The sequence below is a fragment of the Rhinatrema bivittatum genome, chromosome 5 (genome assembly GCF_901001135.1).
Source record: "Rhinatrema bivittatum chromosome 5, aRhiBiv1.1, whole genome shotgun sequence".
NCBI lineage: Eukaryota > Metazoa > Chordata > Amphibia > Gymnophiona > Rhinatrematidae > Rhinatrema > Rhinatrema bivittatum.
Window position 1 is genome coordinate 117,326,018 of NC_042619.1, and position 10,862 is coordinate 117,336,879.

The window sequence follows — 10,862 nt, forward strand, 5'->3', positions numbered from 1 at the left end:
CCTTTTTAGGCGATATTATACTAGGAGCACGTAGTCTACTAGGTTCTGCTCAGGGTTCACTTCATCTTCCCAGGTCTCACGAGCTATGTCCAAGATTCCTCTTGGTCTCCTTCCATATAGTAACTCAAATGGGGAAATCCCATTGAACTCTGTGGACCTTCACAGATTGCAAACAGCACATAGGGTAGTAATATGTCCCAGTTCTTACCGTCTTCATCCACAATTTTTCTCAACATTGGCCTGCAGGTGATACACCGAGGTCTGTAGGTTTTTTTAACTTGAGCAAGGTGCAGAGTTGTTTCATGACCTTGGAGGTGAAAGGGATACCCTGATCTGTCAGGATCTCTTTGGTCAGCTCAAGTTGTGAAAAAGCCTCCATTAGGGTAGTCACCACCATCAAAGTCTTCATATTCCGTAGTGGCACTGCTTCCAGATATCTGGTGGCATAATCTAATATGATGAAAATGTACTTATTTCCTTGAGTTGAACTCTCTAGTGGTCTCACAAGATCCATGCCCACTTTTTCAAAAAGGGTGTCAGTTAAAAGAACAGCATTCAAGAAATATAAAAGATCCCAAAGGGAGGAGCACAAAGAAGAATATTTGATTCAACTGAGGGAGACAAAGAAATTAATCAAGTCGGCAAAAAGTCAAGCAGAAGAGAGGATTGCCAAGGCGATAAAGAATGGTGACAAAACATTTTTCAGATACATCAGTGAAAAGAGAAAAGTTCAAAGTGGTATAGTGAAATTGAAAAGTGGAAATGATCAATGTGTGGAGAGAGACGAAGAGATGGCAGAAATATTAAACGAATACTTCAGTTCTGTGTTCACTAAAGAAGACCCTGGAGAAGGACCATCTCTACACAACAAGAAACTGGAGGGGAGTGGAGTAGATGAAAATCCTTTTACAGTAGAAATTGTATGGGAAGAGCTAAAGAATCTGAAAGTGGACAAAGCCATGGGGCCTGATGGGATTCATCCAAGGATACTGAGGGAGCTCAGAGATGTGCTGGTGGGTCCGCTGTGTGACCTGTTCAATAGATCCCTAGAAACGGGAGTGGTACCGAGAGATTGGAGAAGAGTGGTGGTGGTCCCGCTTCACAAGAGTGGGAACAGAGAGGAGGCTGGTAACTACAGACCGGTTAGCCTCACTTTGGTGGTGGGAAAAGTAATGGAGTCACTGTTGAAAGAGAGAATTGTGAACTATCTACAGTCTGGAGATTTGCTGGACCAGAAGCAGCATGGATTCACCAGGGGAAGATCCTGCCGGACAAATCTGATTGACTTTTTTGACTGGGTAACCAAGGAATTGGATCAAGGAAGAGTGCTCGATGTCATCTACTTGGATTTCAGCAAAGCTTTTGATACGGTTCCGCACAGGAGACTGGTGAATAAAACGAGCTTAGGAGTGAGTGCCAAGGTGGTGGCCTGGATTGCAAACTGGTTGATGGACAGAAGACAATGTGTGATGGTAAATGGAACTTTCTCTGAAGAGAGAGCGGTTTTAAACAGTGTACCGCAAGGATCGGTGATGGGACCGGTCCTGTTCAATATCTTTGTGAGCGACATTGCGGACGGGATAGAAGGTAAGATTTGTCTTTTTGCGGACGACACTAAGATCCGCCGGTCCACCAGGCATTGAAGCTGAGGGGCTGCCCTTCAACATCGGGCACCTTGAAAAACAACCCCTGTCACAAAAAACACAAAAAAAGAGAAAAATCGCTGGGAAAAAAAGAAGATATTGACAACTGAAGGAAAATGAGAACAGCCCACTATGATGTCACCACGCTCAGCGTTTCAGCCGGTAAATGACGCCGGTCCACCAGGCATTGAAGCTGAGGGGTTGCCCTTCAACATCGGGCACCTTGAAAAACAACCCCTGTCACAAAAAACACAAAAAAAGAGAAAAATCGCTGGGAAAAAAAGAAGATATTGACAACTGAAGGAAAATGAGAACCGCCCACTATGATGTCACCACGCTCAGCGTTTCAGCTGGTAAACGACGCCTGTCCACCAGGCATTGAAGCTGAGGGGCTGCCCTTCAACATCGGGCACCTTGAAAAACAACCCCTGTCACAAAAAACACAAAAAAAGAGAAAAATCGCTGGGAAAAAAAGAAGATATTGACAACTGAAGGAAAATGAGAACCGCCCACTATGATGTCACCACGCTCAGCGTTTCAGCCGGTAAACGACGCCGGTCCACCAGGCGTCGCGCGCCTGCGTCGCGCGCCGAAGGGACACAACAAAGGGGCTTTCCCCTTTGTGCTCCCCTTTGTGCTAACCTTTGTGCTCCTTTTAAAATAATTGTATGTATGTTTTTCGTTAATAATTTAACTTTTAGTAATGTTGTTTAGCTTCTTGCTTTATTTACAATTATTTTGTTACAGATGTTTCAATGTATTAGACTAAGGAATTTTATTTCCTGCTTATACTGTTTCATTGTAAACCGGTTTGATATGCATTTGATGCATGAAAATCGGTATATAAAAATGTAAAATAAATAAATAAATAAATAATGCCTCTGAATCGCTACATGGTGAGACCACACCTTGAATATTGTGTGCAATTCTGGTCGCCACATCTCAAAAAAAGATATAGTTGCACTGGAGAAGGTTCAGAGAAGGGCGACCAAAATGTTAAAGAGGATGAAATGGCTCCCCTATCAGGAAAGGCTGAAGAGGTTAGGGCTGTTCAGCCTGGAGAAGAGACGGCTGAGGGGGGATATGATAGAGGTCTATAAAATCATGAGAAGACTAGAAGGGGTAAATGTGAATTGGTTATTTACTCTTTCAGAGTGGAGGCACTCCATGAAGTTAGCAAATAGCTCGTTTAAAACAAGCCTGAGAAAATTATTTTTCACTCAACACACAATTAAGCTCTAGAATTTGTTGCTGGAGGATGTGGTTAGGGAAGTTAATGTAGGTAGGTTTAAAAAAGGTTTAGATAAGTTCCTGGAGAATTCCATAAACTGCTATTAATCAAGTTGACTTAGGAAATAGCCACTGCTATTACTAGCTTCAATAGCATGGGATCTTAGTGTTTGGGTACTTGCCAGGATGCTGGGCTCAATGGACCCTCGGTCTGACCCAGTCTACCAACTTCTTTTTTTCTTATGTTCTTAATGTTTTTATGTTCTTAGGTGAAATGAGTGAAGCTGGTATTTTTCACTTGGGAAAGGGTGGGAGTGGGGGTTTGAGGCACCAAATTCAGTTTTTGCATAGAGTGCTGAATATCCTACAGCCTTGTTCTGCCCCCAAGCTGGGCCTATCACAAGGCTGCTAATAGGGGTGGGCAGGATTTCAGTTTCATGAAAAACTAAAGCAAAAAAGTGCAAAACGCCTATAAGTCTATTTATTTGCACCACGATTTCATTTCCTGCAGTTTCTGGAAGAGATATAAAATTAGTCTAAAAAAAAAAATTGGGCAAGCAAACACATCTGCAAGAAGCACCGTGGAAGTTTTACCAGATGCTTAAATTTAGGAATCTTTTTCCTTTACTGAAGGTGCAGGAAATGAAATCCTTGGCCAAAAGATGCACTTTTATAATAGTGCAAGCAAATGACCTGGCAGATGTGTTGAACTATTTTTGTTAATCCCATCAGCTGCGAAATGAAAGCGACGATGCCGAAGAACCGCCCGACCTCTTCCAGGGATGTCACTTTCAATAACTGCAGTCAAGCCCTGCAGTGAAACTAAGAGATCGGCGGCAGGGGTCTCTCTCGTTTACTTTGCTGGACTAGATCAGCGGTGCCGTCTGAACTAATAATAATAATAAAAAAAAAAAGGCGTTAGACTCAAATTTGCGACCGTGCTGACTATTGAAACAATGTTTTAGCGCAGCTGCACTGCCCTCCAGGAAGTTTTCTCAAGCTGGCACTGGGCTTGCCTGCCTGTGGTGGCGGACTTTGCTGCTGGTTTTTGTTTTGCTTCCCAGTCTGCGGTGCTGCCCCCTGTCGGCACCGCCCGTGCCGCGCGCCGCTACCCTGAGCGGGGGAGGCGGCGAGGAGGAGGGGGAAATGCAAGGGAGGCGACGGGAGCCCGCACTGGGACTCCTGCCTGCCTTTTGCCTGCCTCAGCCGGGTTTTGCATTGTCTTGAAAAAGGTAAGTTACGGGGGGGAAAAAGAAAACGGTAAAATCTTGGCGGATGAAAAGTCTATTTTGAATGATGCTTTGGGTGACACCTGTACGGTAAGTTTAAATATGCGCAGTGTGACTGTTTAATCTAGTGAAATTCCTGCTTTGTTGTGGTTTTATTTTTTACCATGACAAGATTTTTGCAATCAAAAAATTCTAAAGTGGAATGGCTGGCAGCTTTCAGAATTGTGGATCGGGCTCTTTTCTGTACGGAATTATCTTCTCCGTGTGCACGACGATCACTGCTTAGGGTCGGGGGTGTGTGAATTTATCTATAGGCAGATAACTGTATATCATGTGCCACTTATAGACGTGATACAGGAACTGTCCTGTGCCTGCTTCTGTGAATTAAGGGGATGGGACTGTTCCCGATCGCCAGGGACCGGAGGAGCCAGCCTGGGGTTGCCCTTTCGGAGGCAATGAGTTGGGCGCCTGCTTTCCTTAGGGAAATTAAGAACTTGTGCGATAAAATCAGGACAGGCCGCCCGGTCCCTAGTGCCCTGGGATGAGGCGCTTGCCCTGCCATAAAAACTTTAAGCCTTCACAGTAACCAGATGCCCTGCTCTGAATTAACAGCTGTCTCCTACTTTGTAAGACTGTCAACAGCTGCAGATCTGGCAGCAATGCCTGTTATTTATGACATCTACGAATTTCAGATTTGTAGGTGTTTTATAATATATATATATATATATATATATATATATAAATTTTTAAAAGTGCCATAGGAGAAAGGTTCCTCATTACCTATTGTAGAATGTTCCAATGTTCCAGCACTCATACTGACATAGTACCAGAAAGACAGGCTAACTGAGCAATTTGATTGACTGAATAGCACTTGGTGCTTTATAATGACAAAATGAACCCCTCTCCGGTAGTGAAAGAACTGCCACAGCAGTAGAAATATATCAGAGCTCATGCGGCTGGATAAGTACAGGCAGTAGAGGAGGACCGGAAAGGGCAATAGAGGAGGACCGGAAGGCTCATCTGCATACAGCACCCAGCATCCCCTGGGAGAGGAGTCCAGAGGTCACCGCAAGCGATCCAGGGATTGACTTCCACAGCCCCAGCTTCCAGAGGCTCCGCACCCTTTGCAGTAGAGGAGGACCGGAAGGCTCATCTGCATACTGCTCCCAGCATCCCCCGGGAGAGGAGTCCAGAGGTCACCGCAAGCGATCCAGGGATTGACTTCCACAGCCCCAGCTTCCAGAGGCCCCGCATCCTTTGCAGTAGAGGAGGACTGGAAGCACGCGCCTAATGGCGCGCAAATCTCAAACCCTTCCATTAACTGAGTGAAGATTAATTTAATGGTGGTTAAAGAGGATTGGTAAGTATAGCTTTCAGAAATTTCTGGGCTTATAAAAGTTTGGTGAAAAGTGAAATTAAGGGATATATTCTTTAGAGTTTGTGTGTGTCTGAGGTAATAAGCAAGCCAGAGATAGTTAATTCTAGTGTCTGTCTTTCCCACCCACTCAACCCTTGATTTTTAGGCACGAGACACTTTCTCATTAAAAATCAATCAGGGTCTTATCTAAATCATATTGTTGTACCTGCCCTTATTGAAAGTTTAATCATCCCCTTGTAGGACACTAGCTGATTAATTAGTAAATTCACCTGTAAATTTAAAGTACTCTCATTCCAACTCTCTTAGTATCCTAAACTTAACTAGGAACTCAATAAAACTAAGGCGAAGGTAGCAGTCCAGCAGCAAGAGGGGGGCTTTCCAGTCTTTTGCATTGAGTGTCACATGTATGATTTTTTTACCCGCTGGTGAGAGATTGTATGTGTGCACTCGGTGCAAAGAGCTCCTGGCTCTCAGGGAATGAGTCCGATCTCTGGAGGCTAGAGTAGCAGACTTGGAGGAGCTGAGGGAGACAGAGAGGTACATTGATGAGACCTTCAGGGACATAGTAGCCAAGTCCCAAATCCAGTCTGGCATCCCCAGTGCTGCCTTGGATCAGAAAGGTCTCCCAGTAGGAGAACATCACCCTGGTGTAGCAGGAAGTGATCCTGTAGCAAGGACCTGCTCTCCAGGTGATGTATTGTCCTCTCGTACTGAGGACAAGTCTCCCAGGGCTACTGCCCAGGAGGGAAGGGTTAGGCCGGCCATTATAGTTGGTGATTCGATTATTAGAAATGTAGATAGCAGGGTGGCTGTGGACGTGAGGACCGCCTGGTAACTTGCCTGCCTGGTGCGAAGGTGGCAGACCTCACGTGTCACCTAGATAGGATTATAGACAGTGCTGGGGAGGAGCCAGCTGTCGTGGTACATGTGGGCACCAACGACATAGGAAAATGTGGGAGGGAGGTTCTGGAAGCCAAATTTAGGATTTTAGGTAGGAAGCTGAAATCCAGAACCTCCAGGGTGGCATTCTCTGAAATGCTTCCTGTTCCACGTGCAGGTCCCCAGAGGCAGGCAGAGCTCCAGAGTTTCAGTGCGTGGATGAGACAATGGTGCAGGGAAGAGGGATTCAGCTTTGTAAGGAACTGGGGAAACTTTTGGGGAAAGGGGAGACTTTTCCGAAAGGATGGGCTCCACCTTAACCAGAGTGGAACCAAGCTGCTGGCACTAACTTTCAAAAAGGAGATTTAGCAGCTTTTAAACTAGAACAAGGGGGAAAGCCAACAGTCACTCAGCAGTGCATGGTTCAGAGAAATGTATCCTTGAAGGATACTAATGAAACTGGAGAGTTAGTGCATCCCAACAGAGAGGTTCCATTAAAAGCAAACATAGTCCATATGCCTATATGTAAAAAATCACTGAAGCTAATGATTTCCGAATTATCCCAAACAACTGAAAAGTAGGTTGTTAAAACAAAGAAAAAACACACTTTGAAATGTCTGTATGCCATTGCCAGAAGTCTAAGAAGTAAGATGAGAGAGTTAGAGTATGTAGCAGCAAATGATGAGATTGACATAATTGGCATCACAAAGACTTGGTAGAAGGATAACCAATGGGAGAATGCTATATCAGGGTACAAATTATATCGCAATGATAGGGAGGATCAACTTGATGGGGGTGTGGCACTTTATGTCCGGGAGGGTATAGAGTCCAACAAGATAAAGATCATGCAAGAGACTAAATGCTCAGTAGAATCTATATGGGTAGAAATCCCATGTGTTTTGGGTAAGAGTATAGTGATAGAAGTATACTACCGTCCACCTGGACAAAATGGTCAGACAGATGATGAAATGCTAAGAGAAATCAGGGAAGCAAACCAATTTGGCAGTGCAATAATAATGGGAGATTTCAATTACCCCAATATTGACTGGGTAAATGTAACATCAGGACTTGCTAGAGACATAAAGTTACTGGATGTAATAAATGATTGCTTCAGGAACCAACAAGAGAGGGAGCTATTTTAGACTTAATTCTTAGTGGAACACAGGATTTGGTGAGAGAGGTAACGGTGGTGGGGTCACTTGGTAACAGTGATCATAACATGATCAAATTTAAACTAATAACTAGAAGGGGGACAATAAGTAAATCTGCAGCCCTAACACTAAACTTTCAAAAGGGAAACTTTGATAAAATGAGGAAAATAGTTAGAAAAAAACGGAAAGGTGCAGCTGCAAAGGTTAAAAATGTTCAACAGGCTTGGACATTGTTTAAAAATACAATCCTAGAGGCACAGTCCATATGTATTCCACACATTAAGAAAGGTGGAAAGAAGGCAAAACGATTACCGTCATGGTTAAAGGGTGAGGTAAAAGAGGCAATTTTAACCAAAAATACATCCTTCAAAAATTGGAAGAAGGATCCATCTGAAGAAAATAGGATAAAACATAAGCATTGTCAAGTTAAGTGTAAAACATTGATAAGACAGGCGAAGAGAGAATTTGAAATGAAGTTGGCCATAGAGGCAAAAACTCATAATAAAAACTTTTAAAAATATATCCGAAGCAAGAAACCTGTGAAGGAGTCGGTTGGACCATTAGATGACCGAAGGGTTAAAGGGGCTCTTAGGGGCGGATTTTAAAAGGAGCGCGAATAGCCTACTTTTGTTTGCGCTCCAGGCGCAAACAAAAGTACGCTGGATTTTAGTAGATACGCGCGGAGCCGCGCGTATCCACTAAAATCCTGGATCAGCGCGCGCAAGGCTATGGATTTTGTATAGCCGGCGCGCGCCGAGCCGCGCAGCCTACCCCCGTTCCCTCCAAGGCCGCTCCGAAATCGGAGCGGCCTCGGAGGGAACTTTCCTTTGCCCTCCCCTCACCTTCCCCTCCCTTCCCCTACCTAACCCACCCGCCCGGCCCTGTCTAAACCCCCCCCTTACCTTTGTCGGGGGATTTACGCCTCCCAGAGGGAGGCGTAAATCCCCGCGCGTCAGCAGGCCTCCTGCGCGCCGGGACGCGACCTGGGGGCGGGTCCGGAGGGCGCGGCCACGCCCCCGGGCCGTAGCCATGCCCCGGGCCCGCCCCCGGAACGCTCCCGACACGCCCCGAAAACGCCGCGCGGTTCGGGCCCGCCCCCGACACGCCCCCGACACGCCCCCTCCGAAAACCCCGGGATTTACGCGAGTCCCGGGGCTCTGCGCGCGCCGGTAGGCCTATGTAAAATAGGCTTACTGGCGCACAGGGCCCTGCTCGCGTAAATCCACCCAGTTTTGGGCGGATTTACGCGAGCAGGGCTCTGAAAATCCGCCCCTTAGGGAAGATAAGGCCATTGCAGAAAGACTAAATGAATTCTTTGCTTCCGTGTTTACTAATGAGGATGTTGGGGAGATACCAGTTCCAGAGATGGTTTTCAGGTGTGATGAGTCAGACGAACTGAACGAATTCACTGTGAACCTCGAAGTTGTAGTAGGCCAGATTGACAAAGTAAAGAGTAGCAAATCACCTGGACCGGATGGTATGTATCCTAGGGTACTGAAGGAACTCAAAAATGAAATTTCTGATCTATTAGTTAAAATTAGTAACCTATCATAAGAACATAAGAACATGCCATACTGGGTCAGACCAAGGGTCCATCAAGCCCAGCATCCTGTTTCCAACAGTGGCCAATCCAGTCCATAAGAACATGGCAAGTACCCAAAAACTAAGTCTATTCCATGTGGCTATTCTCTAAGTGAACTTAATAGCAGGTAATGGACTTTTCCTCCAAGAACTTATCCAGTCCTTTTTTAAACACAGCTATACTAACTGCACTAACCGCATCCTCTGGCAACAAATTCCAGAGTTTAATTGTGCGTTGAGTAAAAAAGAACTTTCTCCGATTAGTTTTAAATGTGCCACATGCTAACTTCATGGAGTGCCCCCTAGTCTTTCTACTATCCGAAAAGTAAATAACCGATTCGCATCTACCCGTTCTAGACCTCTCATGATTTTAAACATCTCTATCATATCCCCCCTCAGCCGTCTCTTCTCCAAGCTGAAAAGTCCTAACCTCTTTAGTCTTTTCTCATAGGGGAGCTGTTCCATTCCCCTTATCATTTTGGTAGCCCTTCTCTGTACCTTCTCCATCGCAATTATATCTTTTTTGAGATGCGGCGACCAGAATTGTACACAGTATTCAAGGTGCGGTCTCACCATGGAGCGATACAGAGGCATTATGATATTTTCTGTTTTATTCACCATTCCCTTTCTAATAATTTCCAACATTCTGTTTGCTTTTTTGACTGCCGCAGCACACTGAACCGACGATTTCAATGTGTTATCCACTATGACGCCTAGATCTCTTTCTTGGGTTGTAGCACCTAATATAGAACCCAACATTGTGTAATTATAGCATGGGTTATTTTTCCCTATATGCATCACCTTGCACTTATCCACATTAAATTTCATCTGCCATTTGGATGCCCAATTTTCCAGTCTCACAAGGTCTTCCTGCAATTTATCACAATCTACTTGTGATTTAACTACTCTGAACAATTTTGTGTCATCTGCAAATTTGATTATCTCACTCGTCGTATTTCTTTCCAGATCATTTATAAATATATTGAAAAGTAAGGGTCCCAATACAGATCCCTGAGGCACTCCACTGGCCACTCCCTTCTACTGAGAAAATTGTCCATTTAATCCTACTCTCTGTTTCCTGTCTTTTAGCCTGTTTGCAATCCAAGAAAGGACATCGCCACCTTTTTCATGACTTTTTACTTTTCCTAGAAGCCTCTCATGAGGAACTTTGTCAAACGCCTTCTGAAAATCCAAGTATACTACATCTACCGGTTCACCTTTAGCCACATGTTTATTAACTCCTTCAAAAAAGTGAAGCAGATTTGTGAGGCAAGACTTGCCTTGGGTAAAGCCATGCTGACTTTGTTCCATTAAACCATGTCTTTCTATATGTTCTGTGATTTTGATGTTTAGAACACTTTCCACTATTTTTCCTGGCACTGAAGTCAGGCTAACCGGTCTGTAGTTTCCCGGATCGCCCCTGGAGCCCTTTTTAAATATGGGGGTTACATTAGTTATCCTCCAGTCTTCAGGTAGAATGGATGATTTTAATGATAGGTTACAAATTTTTACTAATAGGTCTGAAATTTCATTTTTTATTTCCTTCAGAACTCTGGGGTGTATACCATCCGGTCCAGGTGATTTACTACTCTTCAGTTTGTCAATCAGGTCTACCACATCTTCTAGGTTCACCATGATTTGATTCAGTCCATCTGAATCATTACACATGAAAACCTTCTCCATTACGGGTACCTCCCCAACAACCTCTTCAGTAAACACCGAAGCAAAGAAATCATTTAATCTTTCTGCGATGGCCTTATCTTCTCTAAGT